Consider the following 13,800-nt stretch of genomic DNA (forward strand, 5'->3'; position numbering starts at 1 on the left):
GAGTATTACGGATTTGAAAATATGATGGCTGGTGAGAAAGGACAGTTTTTAGAATGGTATCAGAATAACCGTGATAAGACCTTTGACATGCAAAAGGAGCTGGCCTATTATTGCCAGCAGGATGTAAAAATTTTGAAAGAGGCCTGCTGCCTCTGCAGGGATGAGATTATGAAAATGACACGGCGGGTAGACCGAGTGACAGTAGCTGGTGAACTCCAAAATGTAGTACGCTGCATAGATCCTTTCCAATACATCACACTGGCCTCCGTCTGCATGGCCATGTACAGGTTTATGTTTTTGGAACCACAGACCATAGCACTTCTCCCCCCAGACAACTATCACAGACAGAAAAAGAGGTTTTCAACCCCATCTATTCAGTGGCTAATGTACATTTCGGAGAAAGAAAATATTCTAATTGAACATGCTTTACAGGGTGGGGAATTTCAGGTAGGCCCCTATTTTTTAGACAGCTATGCCAACATTGACGGGAAACCTACAGCGTTTGAATTTAATGGATGCTTTTTCCATTGTTGTGTCACTTGCTACAATGAGAAAGACCAGAACCCATTAACAGGGACCACCTCTGGGTTTCTGAATTATCAGGCATTGCACAAGACCGATTATCTCAAGAGAGAGGGATTTACCATTAGGACCATTTGGAAGCACGAGTGGAGGGCTCTGTTAGAAACAGATGGGGACCTGGCAGATTTTTTAAACAGAACCACTCTGCCTTCTCCACTGGTGCCTAGGGATGCTCTTTTTGGGGGGAGAACTAATGCCATCTGTCTTTATTACCAAACTAAACCCGGCGAACAAATACACTATCACAATTTTACCAGTCTTTACCCCTTTATAAACAAAATGAAGGAATACTTAGCTGGACACCCTGAAATCATTCATGACAATTTCCAACCCCATTCAAGCTATTTTGGAATAGCCAGGGTGAAACTGTACCCCCCATGAAATCTTTTTTTTCCTGTGCAACCCACCAGGGTGAATGGGATACTTTTATTCATGCTGTGCCGCTTCTGTGCGGAAACAAGACAGCAGAAGTGCGACCACACTGATGAAGAGAGGGCCTGGGTACATGGTGAACACCAGAACTGAATAAAGCTATCACCAAGGAGTACAGAGTAGCTCAATTCTATGAAGTCTGGCATTTTGCTGAGAAGTCTAGCACCCTTTTTTCATAGTACATAAAAATGCACCTCTGACAGAAGCAGGAAGCCTCGGGCTACCCCACCTGGTGTACTGACCAAGAAAAACAAGAGAGATACGTGGCCAATTTCTTGCAAAAAGAAGGTGTAACCTTATGCCCAGAGCATATCAAACCCAACCCTGCAAAGCGCCAAATAGCAAAATTGTTTCTAAATTCTTTGTGGGGTAAATTTGGTCAGAACCGACTTGCCCAACACCAGCATCGTTAGAGACCCCAAAGAACTCTTTGGCTACCTCTTTTTTCCTGCCTATGAAATTTCATCTTGCGACTTTATTGATGATGAGGCAGCCTGTGTGTCTTGGAAACACACCAAAGAGCATTACACTGTCTCTGGTAACACAAACATCTTTATAGCCTGTTTCACCACTGTTTATGCACGCTTAGAGTTGTACGAGCTGTTAGACAGCCTGCAAGACTGGTGTCTGTACCACCACACAGATTCTGTGATATTTGTGAGCCACGAGGGAGATTGGAACCCCCCTTTAGGCAATTATTTAGGCGAGCTCACCAGAGAAATCCCACAAGATGAACACATCACAGAGTTTGTGTCAACCGATCTGAAAACCTATGGGTACAAGTTGTCTGGGGGAAAGGTTTGCTTGAAGGTCAAAGGGATTACCCTGAATGTGGCCAACAGTGAAAAAGTCAACTTTGAAACCTTGGGAGATCTTGTTCTAGATCATGGGGCAAACCCTGATGTGGACACCCCTAAAACAATTGTGATACAACAGCCCTCTATCGTCAGGAACAAAAGCAAGTGGATGATAGAAACCAAAACCTTGAGAAAAACGCAATAAGTCGTTTATGACAAACAGGTCCTCACAGAAAACTTTAACAGCCTCCCCTATGGTTTTTAAAGATGGATGTGTATTAGAAGCACCCCTTTTGTGTGATTTTGGAAGGCCCTAGCAACTGTGGTAAAAGTTACTTTATAAAAAACTTTTGGATCACGCTGATAAAATGTTGCCCGTTATGCCTAAGAATATCGTGTGGTGCTATAGCTGTCGGCAGCCTTTGCATAAAGAACTGCTTGGTAAATATCCTTTTATCAAGTTTATGGAGGGTCTACCGGACAGTCTCAATGATGACTGTTTGTTTCCTCCTAATAAAATAAATATGGTTGTGGTAGATGACTTGATGGACTCTGCCTGCGACAGCGGTGAAATCAAGAAAGCCTTTACCAAGTATGTGCACCATTGGAATCGTAGCATTATGTATATATTTCAAAATGTTTTCTATCAAGGGAAAAGGAGCCATACCATTACCCTTAACACAAAATACATGGTTTTGTTTAAAAACTCAGGGATAAGCTACAGATAGTGTCCCTGAAGCAGCAGATGTACCCAGATAAGTCCCAGTTCTTTCTAGAAGCTTTTGAGGATGCCACTAAAACACCTTACGGGTATCTGGTGGTTGATTTAAACACTTCTACCCCGGATGCTTTTAAATTAAGAACAGGGCTTTTTCCTTCCGACCAACCGGCTGCTTACACTTTTAAAAAAACAGCGGGTGGGAATAAAAAGAGATGATGTAGCGGTGGCCTCTTAGCTCTCGAAACAGTGGAAGGGGAACATATTTAGTCATGTAAAAAGAAATTTGGCTCTCTTAAAACTGCTTCTTCAATCCTCCCCACAGCAGAGAAAAGCTATATGCTGTTCAGCCTCTGATGATTTAGTAGCGGCCATTTCAGAAATTGCTCTGAACACCTTAAAAGGAAACATCCCTTTGACACCGCATCAAATTCATGTGCTGAAAAAACCTAAGTAACAAAAGATTGCCTCTTAAAAAAAAGAAACAGCTGGTGAAACAGTCTGGGGGATTTATCAGACCTCTCCTAAGTTTTGCTCTTCCTCTGATTATGAGGCTTTTGGCTAGCCGGTGATGGAGCACACAGAAAAAATGCAGCTGGTGCCCAAACACGAGCTGGAACAATTAAGGGCTCCCCCACCGCCTCAGGAAAACATCAAAACTGAGGCAACCTGCTTATTGGATGTTGAAATGAGGGATATTCTCCAAAGACCAGGTTTAGCAGAATATGATAAGGCTAAACTGTATGCATCCATGCTTCAGAAATACCTGACCTACGTAAAGCAGGGTGATCTTGACAGAGGGAAATTAATCAATCCTATTTCTGTCGGAACAGACCCCCCTAGAAGCCGGATACCCCCTAGAAATCCCCACAAAACCCAACACAGTCATTCAGGAAGTACTGGATAGCATGCATGCCCGATACAGGAGAAATGCTAAAGTACTGCTCACTAAGCTGAGCCAGCACACGGATATTTCTTCTTGGGATGATCAAGGGGGTTTGTCTACAAAGGGATGCTCATCAAGGGGTCTAACATGCTCAGCTTGGTCTGGAGAACCCTTCAGACTCACGCTGGGACCACTAAACGCCCGCCTAAAGGCTGGGACATCTTTATGAAAGCTGTGGCCGAGTTGAACATCTTCTGTTATGGGCAACGTCGTGAATCGTGATCATCTGGAATGCCTAAAAGTATCTGACTCGGACCAAGAAACACTAACAACACTGCCTAAGAAGCAAAAAACTGTCTCTAAAACCCATTGGCTCTCCATGTAAAGTTTTATGCTTTGAAATAAACTATTCTATACTGCTATAAAGTTTTTGTCTACAGAGTACTTTTTGAATGAAAACATGTACACGTACACACATTTAAATAACAGCAGCTTTATTTACACAACATCAACTGAGTGTTTTATTTAGACTAAGCATTCGTGAAAGTCATAGCAAGAAATATATGTCTGGGCATGTCAAAACATATTTTGAGCAGGCCCGGCCACATGGAAATTTTTATATTTACTTTTTACAAAATGCATCACCACCCTATCATTCTGTGCTAAATCATTGGAATAATACAAAGTTAAAATCTGTTCAAACGATAGCCCCTTCCTACGGTGGTGCAGGAAAAACACACAAAGGTATCTGCAGGCAACAGACTGGGGGTCTTGTAACTGTTTTGTCTGGAAAATAGTGTCGGTAGCGTTCTTGTTTAAAAACAACACAATACTTTGAGAAAAGAGAGCCCTGTTTGGGGGGCGACTGTACGAGTCGAAAAATTCTCCGTGGTTTCGATCCTCCAAGTAAACAGCCAACCAGTGTTCTCTGGGTTGATTATGTGGGTGCGTGTTGACCACCAAGCTCGGGGGCCTTTTAGACAGTTAAGTCTTAGGAAGCCAGTCACAGGGGAAAAAGTCTAAGAAAGTTTCTTTGGCTTAAGGGTCTGAGGATAAAACCCTGACGAGCTGTTTGGTGTCCATCTTCACATATAGTTAAACAGGACATTTCTCCTCTCATTTATTTCTATGACATTGTTAAAGACCCCGTACATGACCATGTTAACCGTGGTGGGAAAAGTCGCATCAAAGCGTATTTCTGTTCTCATGTTCCCAGTTTTAATCAGTGAATAATGATCAGCACACTCCTGGTCAGGGGACAGGTCAAAGGCAAATAAGGTGTACCCCAGAGCAAACTCCTCATGGTTGATTATCAGGGCCCGGTCTTTTGTATGTTTACCAGCTGTCTGTTCCAGCTGCATGTATTCTCTCACGCAGTTACTGTTCTCAAAATCAGTAGGGGCTTTGTCGGGGTTTGTTCTCCATTGATGTAGAGGGCCACAAAATTAATATTGTAATGTTAAAGGGGTCCTTAGCATAATTCCCACTAAAGGCATCGTTATCCATGAACCCAATCATGATGAGTTTGGGCAACTGCCCCAGAAACAGATTTTCCTGGTTGCTGATGCAGCTGCCAGCAGGAATGCTAAATGCTTTCATACCCACACGGTCTATGGGGTATTTAGCATTGGCCGTAAGCAAGGCCTCTACGTGACCCAGTCAGATGCCCGGTGCGACCTTCACTTTTTTCACAAAAAGTGAGGCAGATGTGATTTTTAGTTTACAGGGGCCAGCCGCTGTGGTACCCATCAAGCAGAAGGCATCTTTGCTGCGTGTCAGCTTAATTTTCACATCCACACCATTCAGCAACAGTTTTTCTTGGAAAAAAAAATCGCTATGGAGCTGACCAAGCAGCTCTATCTTTTTGCTCTGCTCTGTCAGGTTTGCCCATCCCCGAAACCCCTGATTATAACCATCCTGAGCAACTGTTTCATAATGGCCGGGGGTATCTTTGTAAAACAGGCCTGTAGAAAATTGTGTGGCAAGGCTGTCATCACTGTAGTTGAGAACCGATTCAATGAAAGCTTGGTAGGGGTAACAGTTGTTGCTCTGACTTATGAGACGGTCTCCCAAAGTGACATCCAGCTGACTGAAAACAGAGGCTAGTGGGTAATTCACCAAACCCACCGCTGCCCCGGCATCAAGATCAGTTCCATTGCCTTTTACAATCTCGCATCAAAGGTACAGCAGTGTATTGTTCAAATCCATGTAATCTTCGCCATTCCCAACTATGAAAATGTCAAGGGGGCTGGACTCAGTAATAGCTGAGAGTGGGGGGATCTCAACATACAGGCTTTTCTCAATGCAGGTCTGCGTAGGGGCTATTTGAAATGCATCCAGTTCAGATCTGGCGCATTCTTCAGACCCGCAGTGAACAAAGGCCATGACGGTTAAAATATATTTCTGTTTCCTCCAGAAGAACGGTTCTTTCTCCCAGGCTGCCTATTGGTTTTTCATGTCTGGCTGCCCCATCGACTTATCCTCTTGTTTTTAAGGGGTTGAGGAGGTCCTGCACGTCCAGAGTCTGTTGCATCTCTCTTTCTTTTAAGGCTCTTTATTTGAATATACAAGAGACCAGACCCTTCCTGCTTTGCAGGCTTGACCACCTTATCTAGGACAGCTTGGGAGACATGACCAATCACATCTTTGGCTATGTTTTGTGCCGCATTTTTAGCATGGGGCTTAATAATCTCCAGACTCCATCTCAAAAGCGGAACAGCTTTTCTAAAGAGGCTGCGAAATATGCCTCCCACACCAGCCCCATACATCACGGGCACCCCCTAATATCCAGGAAGACCATACCCATCCTGGGCTTTATAATAATTTCTGTACAAATTAGGGTCCCCTTAGTTTTTTACCATCACCATTGTGCTTTTACTTATTTTAAAATCTCAAAGTCTTTCAGCGGCGTAGGTGAAGCTTAACGATCACCCTACCAAAGTGAAATGAGACGTGTTTGTTCTGATCCGTCTTTATTTCAATGCTGATTGTGTCGATGTGGTGCTGGCTGATGGGGACATAATGCAGGCTGTCATATGTGATGGTGACAAACTCATTGTTGCTCCCATGGATAGGGACGCAATGTAGCAAAGGTACCGAAAACTCCCTGACAAGCTGATGTTCCACAGTGTCCGTGTAGACATACAGTGAATTGAACCCATTGGTAATATCAGCAGGGAAGAGTGTTTTTTTAGCAGAGACTCTGGGTAGCATTCCCAAAATATAGGCTAGCTCACCCTGTGTATAAAAACTATAAGAGTTATCTTTGGGTTTAAGTCTCACTTTCCCGAATGCTCGGACATAGTGCATAACTAGTTTGGGCAGAGCAGGATGGGTGGTAATTGTATTGTTTATAAGATCCAGTAATTCTGTCATGGTTGTATAATACCCCCGAGGCAGGCTGTACATCCATTTTTTAGTCCCAGAAATGATTTTGAAAGGCGTGTCTTTGTTGATGTTGTTCCAGCTGTGCGGGTATTGTATTTCTGCTAACCCTATCTCCCAGTTCCTCAGCAGATCCAGAGGTTTAACCAGTTGTATGGTGAAGCTTGAGCTGGTGTTCTGCGGAAAAATGCTGGCGCATGTGTTGCTGGGCAAAGTAATGTAAAAGTCGCCATCACACATCTCGATCTTCTGTCTGAGGTACCCCTATATGTTACAAACTTGGTTGGCTTCCACCCAGCTGTTAAATTTAGATGGCCACCCCAACCATTTCACCAACAACTGCTTCTTTCTTCCCTTTCCTTTCGTTGCTAGAACTTTTTCAACCCTGTAAACTCTGTCCTGTTTGGGGTTCACTTTTTGTAGTTCTTCAGGGTAGAAAGAACCCTCGATAGGTTTGTCTTTGTAATCTTTTAGGTGGTATACAGGTGTCTGCATGCATCTAAGGACTTCATCCACTATGAAAATCTCATTGATGAATGTTTGTTCATAACCTTTTTCAAACCTCCCTTTGGTCCTAGACACTCTCATGTGGTCTCCTTTTCTAAACATGGATGCTGCTGGTTTTATTTTGAAATAGTCCCCGTACATCGTTTTCCACACCCTTTGAGAGTTTGAGAAGTTCACATCAACAGGCCTGGTATGGATAGTTCTGTGAAAACTGTGGTTGTAGCTCTTTATAAATTCTGGTAACACATCAACGTAGTGAAAGGTGTTGCGGGCTGTAAAAAACTTCCACATCTTTGATTTTAATGTTCTGTTAAACCTCTCTACCACCACCACTTTCACTTCACTATTCATCATGAAATGGTGAATATTATACTGTTTTAACAGCTTGCATAAAGACTTATTTAAAAATTCTTTTCCCCGATCAGTCTGTAATTTTTGAGATACATGGCCCTCTGTAAAAATGGTTTTAAAGGCCCAAGCTATTTCACCACCTGACTTGTCTTTTAGACCCACGGCCCAGGCATACTTTGATAATATGTCTATCGCTGTTAAGATGAATTTAACCCCACCATTGTGCTTGGAAAACTGCTGCATATCCACCAAATCCGCCTGCCATCGAACAGTAATATCTGAAACCACTGTCTTGTTTCTTTTAAAACGTCTTCTTGCTGGTTTGTGTAGGGTGTAAGCATCCTGATCTGAAAGCCAAGTGGCCACCCCACTCCTGTTCAGAACCTTATTCTGTCTTTTGGTGGCTTTAAAAAGCATGTTCACCCTGCCAAAACTGCCAGCTTCACCAGGAGAGTAATCAACTTCCTTTAAAATAGCCTCCTGTGTAGACATGTCTGGTAACCGCTTCCCCCAACACCCCCCCACACCCCACGCTAACACCCTTGTGGTGCATTCAAATGCTTAAGGACAAATTTAAACCATAGCACAAAGATACCCTCTTCCAAATTCTCAACATCTGCTTCGAGGGTCTGGGCCTCCTCCATTTACCTGTTCACTGGATCTTCCTGAACAGGGTGAGGCATCTCAAAGAGTCTTTGGGCAAGGGGCCGTGTCTCCTCCTCAAAACTATTTCTATGGTAACGGTTTCTATAAAGCCGTCTCAGGGTTGTAGTGAGTGGGCCTACAGGTGTTGTGAAAGAATCCATATCCACCCCTGCTTGCCTTAGCACAGTCTCAGATAAACAGAGTGGTCGTTTGGGAAAGCAGATAGATCTGGTGGGGTTGCTGCCTAAATCCCACCCCCTCTACTCATTCCAATTGGTTCAGCATCATTCTTGGGAGGTCTGAGGCCTCTGAAACCTCTGCCAATTGGTTGGGGTGGTGGGCCATAACTATACCACGTGATCTAGGGCAGTTCTTGCAGCCTGAGGGGTTGGGCTTTGGGGGTCTGCATGTGCTGTCCTTCTGATGTCATGTACCATGTGGTGCTGGTGTCACACACCATGTGACTAGGGGGTGGGGGCGGAGTTGCTGATGTCATGCACCACGCTACTGGAGGTGGGGGCAGAGTTGCTGATGTCACACACCATGTGACTGGGATCAGGGGGCAGGGCTGGTGATGTTATGCATCATGTGACTGGTGTCAGGGAGTGGAACTAGTGACATTGCACACCATACACAGGGAAAGGGGCGGGGTGGGGCTAAGAGGGCAGGATTTCTGGTCCTGCCCACCTGAAACATTTGAATTGAAGGGCAGAGAGCCTATATACTACTGGCTTCCAAAGGAGGTGGTGCTATCCCCTTCCTTGGAAATTTTAAGAGAAGATTGGACAAACACCTGGCTGGGGTGATCTGACCCCAGCACTCTTTCCTGCCTAGGACAGGGGGGCTGAACTCGATGATCTAGTAGGTCCCTTCCATCCCTAACATCCATGAAATCTATGAATCATTTCTGAGTGAACATGTGTGGTTTGAGAACTACGATCCTCATCAACATAACCATGGGTGACTGGTGCCTTTCAAGTCTGGAGTGGCACCAGATCACCAATGGGGGGAGTCCCCCAGCCATCTATCACCTACTGGGGGGAGGGTGGGTCCCCAGCACCCAATCTCTGATGGGCGGTAGTCCTCCAGCAGCCAATCTCAGGAGGTGCATGTGTACCTGCATGCATCTCCTACAAGTCACTAATGAACATAACTATTTCCAACTGTCCCAATCATTCACACAGAAGATGGTAAAAATTACAGGTATGTTCTAAATTCACTAGGATACAATCAAGGCAGCCGGCTTTGGGTTACTCTACATTTAGGCTGATATAAATTCAACTGACATCAGTGAACTATTTCAGATTTAGGGTGGCAGAACTACAAGAGTATTGGGGGTTGCCTGAGTCCCACTTATACTATTTTTTCTATGAAATAACTTAATCATTTTCACTAAGTAGCTGATTAAAATAATGTAGAAATTCCATTGCAAAAATCATAATTTGAATCTTACTCCAAACACGGTACAACTTGTAGACAGCCGTAGGCCCTATGCTGCTTAACAGCTATATAATATAGTATTTCCTTCACTTCCTTTTACCAAAGCTGAATAAGAGATGAGGCTAAGGAAATGATCAGGTAAGAAAATGGCATACGCAAGAAGACTTAAGGTGTGAGAAAGACAGGTCTGAAGAAGTAGGCTAAAGGTTGCTTTGCATGTATTAAGTGTGTTTATACAACTTACGTCTGATTTAGGACAAGATATAGTTTAAACTTAGGATAATAATAGGTGTAATCATAATAACTAGAGCCTATTAGGGAACTGTTTATATTTTCTAGCCTTATTCAGTAAGGCTAGAAAATATTAAGTCAGATAACAGAATAAAAATAGTATAATAGTATACAATGGATAATAGTATTAAAAAAATAGTATAAAAATGCAGGTGCACCTTGGAATTTTTGCTCTTCAGCCTTGAACTATGATTCCTGCTGAATGCCCATCTGCAGGTGTTCCAAATAAGCGCTTATCAAAAAATTAGATTTTGAACCCTAGGTAAGAAGTCCTTTTCCCTAGCAGGCTGCCCACCTATTCAAGGCTTTTCTTTAGGACTTAGAGAATTTAAGATTAATTTATTTCAAGATTTTAGGGCATTGAATGAATTCACATTTTATCATTTTGAATAATTTTCTTGGCATGCCTTATCTGTACAGTTTGGGCATCTATATTTGATCTGTATTATATTATTAAATTTGCTATTAAAATTACTTACATTTATTTTCTTGAGTATTTAATTAGGTGAGACCAGCTCTCTGAAACTTTCTTGGTCCCCAGAAAGATAGGAAGGTTTAACAGACTTCAGGTTTGATCTATTTCTCATTTTTAAACATGGCCAACAATGGTTCTGTAGCAGTGATTTAAAAACCACACGCCGAAAAATGTCTGACACACACATCTCCCATTTGCTTTTCCAGAAGTCTAGTTATTTTATGTTTAAGAATAGCAATACAATTTAGATTTAAAACATGATGGTGGGATAGCACCTCCAAAGGCAATGGAACCGTACCCTTTTACCCATGCAGGAGGTCTCGTCTTAGCACTTGAGATATCTGTTACCAAAATATCTCATTGAAATAGTTAAATACTAAATACTAAAAGACCCACTTAACCTTTCCCCTACTTTTCCAGCACTGCTGGATTGCTTTGTTACTTTTCTAAGGAGAAGGACAGCACGCACCATTAGGCTGGCGGTCAGAAGATGATCCTCTGTGCTCCTACCTCAAGTGTCTCCTGAACAAGAGGGGCCTTTCATTTTAATGGAAATAAGCTAGTAAGGTCTGAAGAATGACAGTCCAAGAAGATATGCCACAGAAAAAGATATTATGGAACCTGTTAAAGACTAGAAGAAATGAGAAATGGAAAATATAGCCCAAAGGAAAGCACTCGTCCAGAGAATGCACAGGACCCTCTGTTGCAGCTAGTGTTTGTATACTTGCTAAATGCATATAAAATCCTTTAAGCAGTCAGGGGCTTTCTGCATTGGCTTGGTGTGCAAGCTGGACTAGAAGGGACCACCCAGACGACTGGACATGTCCACACTCCTGTAGGCTGTGATAAGGAATACAGAGATGAGAAAGTGTCCTGTCTAGTCTGGAGAAGAGAAGACTGAGGGGGATTTAACAGCAACCTTCAACTACTGGAGGCGGGGAGGGGGCATGTTCCAAAGAGGATGGAGCTAGACTGTTCTCAGTGGTGGCCGATCACAAAACAAGGAAAATGGTCTCAAGTTGCAGCAAAGGAAGCATGGGTGACAGGTGGCTCCTGAGTGTCGGGGGACACAATTTGTGGGCAGACCTGGGGGCAGGTCCAGGCCAAAAGCTCCATATGTCCTCCTATACTTCTGTGATAATAAATTGAGTAACAGCAACGTATCAAAGCATTCACTTAAGTCATCCTATCTGCATGAGGCAAAGATTTGTGTGTTGGGTCAGGTGAAAGCAGATTCTCCCCTGGCTTTCTCTGACCACTTCGCTGTTACTGCTAGGGGTGGGCCATGGGTCCACTAACAGGAAAACTGGCCCTCCAGGCAGCTGAACAGCAGGGTCCTGGCTATGCTTCTAGAGTCACACTTAAATCAAATTCAAATGAAACCAAATAAAGAGCATGTACGTAGCTTTGTGCCCTTGGAAGCTCTGTCGAGACCTTCACTTTCATCACAGGTGGTAGGCAAATTACCTAGGAATCACAAGGAAAAAAACCCAACCAAACAAAAAATCACAGGTATGTTCAGGAACATCCCACAAACCAAACCAAATAAAGAACGTGTACTCAGCTCTATACCTAGGAATCATAGGGAAAACAGAGAAAGAATCTGAGGCAGCAGCATGGCCCTGGTCACCCAGCAGCTTTGACTGGCTGGTTCCACTGACCTGATGAGCAACCAAAGCATGCAACTGCCTGTTGTGTCTTAAATTGGCAGGACACCTAGTACTGCTGCCACAGACCCTGCCCCCCTTACACTCCCCATACTTAAAGAGTCAGCCCCTTGTTACTTACCTTGTTAGAAGAATTGTAGGCATTGGTCCTTTCTGCTGGCAAACTGCAATGATGTCCGGTTTGTCGACGGCTCGTTTTTCAAGAGCATCTGTCATCGCCATCTTCAGGTAAATTTTCAGCTGCCGCAATGAAGAAAAGCTTCTCTCTGCTGTTACCTGTCAGCTCCATGTTCTTGAGGAACCCTGACACAGGACACAGACTGTCTGACTCACAAAGACTCACCCCCACAACCTAAACAGAAAACCTGAACCAGAGACTGCAGTAAATTCTGGGATCAACGAAGCAGGGGAGTACTGCATGATAAGGAAGCTATGTTCCAAATGCTAATCGACCCTTACACCCAGCTCAGCATTTCTCAGACCAGTTCTAATCTGGATTTACAAAGGACTTCCCCCCCACACACACACACCTCTAAGCAAAAGTAAGTTTAATAGGCATCTCGGGCCGTACATTCCCCGGTCCCACTATGAGAGCCCTACGTAAACTTAATTGGCTAAAACTCGGTTGCCGGGTTAGGGAATGCTGAGGCAATAGACCGACTCAGAGGGGGTATGGGCAACATTTGAACAATGGTACAGGGTTCATCACAGCGTCCAGACCGTTGGAGCCCTGACCACAAGTGTTGTCATACTTTTCCTGAGATGACTGGTGGAAGTCATCTCCACAACAGGTTATGAACACTCCAATAAGTGCCTTAAGTCTGTTAAAAGACTATAGTAAGATCTAAAAAGTCATGCTAAGCTGAGGCTTGTTCACAGCAAGCAAAAATCCAAAAACCCCTTATCAATAAAAAGGGTGTTTCTAAAAATGCCAAGAGAGATATCTGCTATCCATAAAAATGTCAAGCTGGCTCCAAGTAGGTGTTTTACTGAGTATCAATCAAGTTCCTGAGATGTTCCACTCAGATAACCCCTTGTCAATGGAGAGGTTGTTTCTGAAAATGCCAAGAGAGATATCTGCTATCCATAAAAATGTCAAAACAATTTGATTTACAATATTGACAATGCTTGAAAGAAACTAAACTGAGGGTATAAAAATCTGTAAAAGAAGCAGCAGTGAGGGTGCTGACACCACTCGCTTTCTTCTGGAGAGGCTGCAGGAGGAAGATCATTTCCCTTCAAGGATTGTGCTGAAAACTTTAACCTCCCAGCTCTGCAACCCGAGTGCCTTGGACTGGTGAGATCCCAGCTCTCTCTCTCTTTTCTCTTCCCTCCCTCTAAGCATAGATTTCTGAACTTGAACTGTATTAGTTAAGCTTGAGCTAAGTTTCCCCAAATACTTAGTGAAACCAGGGTATACTGTGACTCTTTGTGTTTGTTTTTCCTTTGCATGTCTATCACTACTAGTGTCAATATATATTTCATCTACTTAGCAATAAATAACTTTTATAGTCAAACTGTTGGTAACTGGGTATATTTTGCCTTCTTTACTTCTCTTTCCCCACTTGTTCTGCAGCAACGCTCCTTTTACCTAAGCTAAAGATCCCTGTGAAGCCCAGAAATAC

Source organism: Crocodylus siamensis, chromosome 2, assembly GCF_052110815.1.
Source record: "Crocodylus siamensis isolate JL-2025a chromosome 2, ASM5211081v1, whole genome shotgun sequence".
Classification (NCBI taxonomy): domain Eukaryota; kingdom Metazoa; phylum Chordata; order Crocodylia; family Crocodylidae; genus Crocodylus; species Crocodylus siamensis.